Genomic DNA, 6,150 nt, shown 5'->3' with positions numbered 1-6,150 from the left:
GACCTGATTCTTCACCGGGGTCCTTCGTTCAGGTCCCAAGTCCCTCAGGGTCTGCACTACCCAGAGGTCAGCACCCACATGGCTCACGTGGCTGTGACCTGTCACCACATTGAGCCTGTCAACTCCTCAGACGACTCTCTGAATCCTGCAGAGTGCCTTGCACATGCCTGGCAATCAATGTCTGTTGAGCAAGTCGCTGTTAATGAATAGAGATGGCTTCATCAATGAATATTGATGAAATGGGACTGCTGCTCCCTCTGGACAGCAAGCCAGGGCTTTTGCAACAGAGGCAGCAAAGAATACCCACTAAGCTGGATGTGTTCCAGCAGTCCTCTCCATGGACAAATCGTTAATCAGACCTGGGGGTGTGGGGTCTCTCTGTTGTCATGGTGATTCTTAAAAAAAACAAACCCAAAGGATTCTTCTTTATCAGCATCCCAGACATCAAGACTCTGAAGTAATGGCTCTTTGAAAATTGAATCATATTAATAAGATCTGCTCGACTGAACAATGTGTTTCTTTCTTTCTTTTGATTAGATGCATTATTAACTTGGCTAGCAGCAAGACCTCATCAATGCAAAGTGCCCATTCATAAAGAACACCACTCCCAGCATGGAATAAATAAGGATGCAGCTCACCAATTTCAGAGATCCTGGTGGATAAGGAATAAGCTCTGTGAATGGTGGTCTTTGGGCTGTAGTACTTGAAGGGCTTGGACTGTGTGGGGGTCATTTCTGTTGGATGAATCTTCAAACGCTGGGGCAGCCCACACAGGCCAGCAGATCAGGCTGGTCACAACGCCTCAGAGGAAAGCCGAGAACAAGGAAATCTCACATTAGCTGTACATTGTGCAAGAGCTGAATTGCAAGAATCTTGGGATTTTACTCCTCTCCTGTCCTGGTATCACCTTTTGACATTTGGATTTAATAGTAGTCAGTGTTTTTTGAGCTTATAATGTGGTGAATAGACTTTAAAATGGCCCCCAATGATCCTAACTACTGGTGTTCACACCCTTGTAAACTCCCCTCCCCTTGAGTGTGGTCAAGACCTGCACTTTCTTCTAACCAACAGAATATGGCAAAGGTGATGAGATGACACTTCTGTGATCACAATACATAACATCTAACTTCTGTCTTGTTAGCAAACTCTCCCCCTTGCTGGTATAATGAGGTAAGATACCATACTGTGAGCTCTTCTATGGGCGGACTCCAGCCAACAGCCAGAGAGGAACTGAAGCCCTCAGACCAGCAACCCACAGGGAACTGAATCCTGTCAACAACCACATGAGCTTGGAAGTAGATTCTTCCCCAATCAGATCTCCAGATGAAACTCCAGCCCTGACCAACACCTTGATTGACGCCTCATGAAAAATCCTGAAGCAGGGTACTCAGCTAAGCCAGACCTGGAATCCTGACCCACACAAACTCTGAGATAATAAATATGTGTTGTTTTAAGCCACTGTCGTTGTGATGACTTGTTACACTACAATAGATCTTTAATACAAGCACCCACTGATGTTCCAAAGGCCATGGACACACCAGTGAACAAGATAGGCAATTCGCAGCCTTATGGACACTCCCTTCTAGTTTATTTATTTATCAATAAATCAATAAATCATTGCCGAAAAAGAAAGAAAGAAGAGTGAATGAATAGAGCAGGAGGCAGATGGTATTTTAGATAGGGTTGGTGAGATGGTTCTCTATGAGGAGGAGGCATTTGGGCAGAGAACTGAAGAAGTGGAATATCAGAGGACATTCCGGGCAGAGGAAATGGCAAGTGCAAAGGTCCTGCCTAGGGTGGAAGCAAGCTGGGCAAGTTGAGTCCCAATTAGCAGAGGGCATGTCATAAGAGATGAGCTCAGTTAGTAGAGTCAGATCCTAGAGCAGGGGTGGGCAAACTTTTTGACTAGAGGGCCACAATGGGTTCTTAAACTGGACCGGAGGGCCGGAACAAAAGCATGGATGGAGTGTTTGTGTGAACTAATATAAATTCAAAGTAAACATCATTACATAAAAGGGTACGGTTTTTTGTTTTTTTTTTTAGTTTTATTCATTTCAAACGGGCCGGATCTGGCCCGCGGGCCGTAGTTTGCCCACGGCTGTCCTAGACGGTCCTGCAGGACTGTGAGAGGAGGCGACAGAGGCTTCTGAACAGCCGAGTGACTTACTGTATGTTTGAAAGAATGATTTTCATCTAATATCCACAATATGAATTGCACAGAGGCTGCACAGGGCCTGGAAAGTGACAAAGAGCCTCTCATCGATTGCCTTCAGGGATTCTTTCAGAAACCCTCTGGAGCAGATGGGGCAGGTACAGGAAATCATTCCCAACTCTCCATCCCTCTAGTTCAAAATGCTGGTCTCTGTGGCTGGACTTCTGGGTCCTTTCCCCACACTCAGGAGTTATTAGTATGGAAGCAGGGCAAACGGTGAGTCATCCAACTCGTGACTGATCATAATGTCAAAGAGGCTCTGAACATTTGTGTGGGGGATGAAACAAATGAAAAACAGTGATTCTCAGATGCACAGTATTTGCAGCCAGGATGTTTAGTGGGTGAAATCTCTTTCTTCCTTCCTTCCTTTCTTTCTTTCTTTCTTTCTTTCTTTCTTTCTTTCTTTCTTTCTTTCTTTCTTTCTTTTATTTACAGGCATCCTTTCAAAAAATTCTTTTTTCTTTTTGCTGTTCTGAATGGGTATTTTCTGCCACCTTGTCTTCTGAATAGTTGATTCAATACTTTGCTTCATCTGGTCTGCTATTAATTCCTTCTAGTGTATTCCTCATTTTGGATATTGTATTCTTCATTTCTGACTGGTGATTTTTTTTATGGTTTCTATGTCATTTTTAATGCTTACTATGTCTTTGTTAAAGCTCTTACTAAGTTCCTTTTGAGCATCTTTATAACCAGTGTTTGGAACTTTGTATCTGGTAGCTTGCTTGTAATTCCATTTCATTTAGCTCTTTCTTTTGGAGATTTCTTCTGCTCTTTCATTTGGGGCATGCTTCTTTGTCTTCCTTCTCTTCAGCTGGTCTTAAGATGGTTATCCAAGTGGATTGTTCTATAATTTAGTTGTAATTTTGTTGTGGTCATGGGAGGAGATGAGTACAATATCTACCTACTCTACCATCTTGATTAGATACCTAGTCGGTAGGTATCTTTTTGAAATTTCAGAGAAATAATATCTTGAAAATATTTCTTGTGAATTATATTGGGCCCATTACTGTTAACCTAAAATGTTTCAAATACCATTAAGATGTTGGATTGTTGTGTGTGTGTGTGTGTGTGTGTGTGTGTTTTAGGGGTGGTCTCTTTATACAGGGTGAGGCAAAAGTAGGTTTATAGTTGTGAGTATTCAAAACACAAAGTTTATTCTTACATTATTATTTATTAATTATTGTATTATTTTCCATGTGAACAACTGTAACCTACTTTACCCAACCCTGTATTATTCTTTTACAGGCTTTATAAATATATTACAAGTTTTATATATTCACATATACTATTAACTCTTTGACCTTATTTTTTGTAATATTTGAGTCCCACACGTACAATATTTTTATCAATGTAAACCTCAGGTTTCAAAGAGACACCTGTATTATTATCTCTGAAGTTCAAGAGATTAAGTAGAGGACCTCTATGTTTTCTTAGTGGGCCACAGGAGAGGAGGAAACCAAATCTAACCTTCGTGGAAGATAAGTGACTGAAACTTCACCCCACTCTCCATCTACTCCCTCACCCATCCATTTACCCACTTAATTCATACATCCACTCAACCATCCATCCACCCATTACCCACCCATTCACCCACCCATTCAGGCAACAAATATCTATTAAGGACCAAACAGAGTCAGCCATGTAATAGAAAACATTGTAATAGAAAACTAGAGGCAAGGCAGACATGGCCTCTGTCCCCATACAGTCTAATCTTTTTTCTCCACACCAAGCTGGGAACCTTCCCTAAAGGACCATTTCCTCCACTTCTCTGGAGCTCCCATTTATGCAATCACACATCTCAGTCTTGCTGGGTCATGTCCAGGTAAACTTTGCTCCCCAATCTTTGGGAAGCAGACTCAAAGCGATCCCTTCAAAGCACTCTCTGCGTTGGATGTGGTCAGAGAGACAATCAGAGATCTCAGCATCTGGTCAAAGTCCTTCTGGTGCCTAATTCATGGGGAGGCGCTTCCAGGTACCACAAAGCCTCCCGAAAGAAATACTCACGGATGTTGGCTAATGGTGACATATTGGCAGGACTGACAGGTATGTTCTTATTTTCAAAAAGTACATGGTTCTCTCTAGGCCCTGCTTCTCTATCCACTCTGCCTTAGAATTTTGATGTGTTCCCGGAGGTAAAGTTTTCTGTTTTATGGACCCTGAGTGATCTCATCCATTTCCTTTACCAGATCTGAATCCTAATCTCCTAAGCTCTGGATTTGTGTTATCTATTTTCCTTCTGGACTCACATGTCCCAAAGGGGATAGAAACTCAACCTGTCCTAAACCAAACTCTTATGAAAAGTACCCCAGAACTCTAAGATCTGATTAATGTAATCCACCGGGAAAATCTCTTGGGCTGACCAGATTAGTATAGAGCAGTGGTCGGCAAACTCATTAGTCAACAGAGCCAAATATCAACAGTACAACGATTGAAATTTCTTTTGAGAGCCAAATTTTTTAAACTTAAACTATATAGGTAGGTACATTGTTATTAACTTAATTAGGGTACGCCTGCGCCTTGTCTCCTGTCGCCCGACCAACCGACACCCCCCACTTCTTCTAACGCCACTTCTTCAAAATAGACTCACCCAGGCCGAAAACCGACTTCTGCGCCTGGGCCACGAAGTTTCAATTGCACTGTACGTGCGCGCCCGCACGTAGTATTTTGTGGAAGAGCCACACTCAAGGGGCCAAAGAGCCGCATGTGGCTCGCAAGCCGCGGTTTGCCGACCACTGGTATAGAGAGACCATAACTAATTCAGGAACATGAACCTATCTTAAGAAGCATACAGCAGAGAGAGGGTGGGCAGCAGAGAGAACCTAAGAGAAAACTATGTTATTGTCCAGGGAAGACAGACCCTGGATAGAGGGTCCTGGCAGTGCTGCCACTGAAGATGACCTCAGTCATGGAGTGGGAGATTATTTTAGGACTTTCTGGCTCAGGGTCCATGCTTCCTAAGCAGCGGAATAATTAAGACTTTGCTTACTCAGCACGTTGACACATTGAGAACCTTCCCGATTTCATATCAGGGTCCCAGTGCTGTGAACACATGCCCTTCTGCAGGAGGCAGTCATCAGTGTCTTATGAGGACGATCAATGTGAGCCAAACACGGAAAGACAGCATTCTGAGTGGCCTGAGAAGCTAGCCCGGGCCTGGCCTGAACCCCCAGGTGGTGCAGGGAGCCACTGTGCCTTGTACGTGGCACTGAGGCATCCAGTTGATCCATGTTTTTACCAGGTGGGCACACTCACCTTCTCGCTGTGATGTCGAGGTCCATTGGTTCTGGCACTTCTCTTGCTTACTAATTAACACCTGAGAGTTCACCTTTAGGAGCCGTCACTCCAGTAACTAAGGTTTTCATGCCATTTAAATGAAGTTTGTGGATGGGGTATAAACTGGTTCAATATTGGGAAACTGACTGGCAGTACTTACTAAAGATAAATACCTACTCCATGATCCAGAAATCCAATTCTAGGTGTACATTCAGGAGAAATTAGTGCATTCATCTGTCAAAAGACACATATAAGAATGTTCACCACAGCCTTTCCCATTATAGCCCAAACCGAAAACAACTCAAAAGTCCATCAACAGGAGAACGGATTTAAAAACTGCCTCAGCTGTTTTGGGCTGGAGCTGGGGAGTTTGTATTCTCACAAATGCCCAGTTGTCCCAGTTAGTCCTGATGCTCAGTAGGTCTAGGATTGGCCCTGCCTCAGGCCTCGCTGCCTCTCAGGGATAGAAGCTGCCGCTTCCCCTGGTACAGCAGGGAGGAGGGGCCACTCTGTTGGCCCGGGCAGGGCAGCTGCAGCCCTGCATGGAGGTCTGGCCAAGGATGAAAAATTCAGAATCTGCTGAAAGGTGCTGGCAGACAGCTGTGTCCCTTTGCTATTCCTGCCCAATACCAGTTTCAGGGATTGTTACTTTGAATTTTTTGTGC

This window comes from Myotis yumanensis, unplaced genomic scaffold (genome assembly GCF_028538775.1).
Source record: "Myotis yumanensis isolate MYYU_CA2020_CCGP unplaced genomic scaffold, mMyoYum1.0.hap1 SCAF_14, whole genome shotgun sequence".
Classification (NCBI taxonomy): Eukaryota; Metazoa; Chordata; class Mammalia; order Chiroptera; family Vespertilionidae; genus Myotis; species Myotis yumanensis.
The sequence above is the reverse complement of the archived record's forward strand: the minus strand, read 5'-3'. Positions refer to the sequence as shown.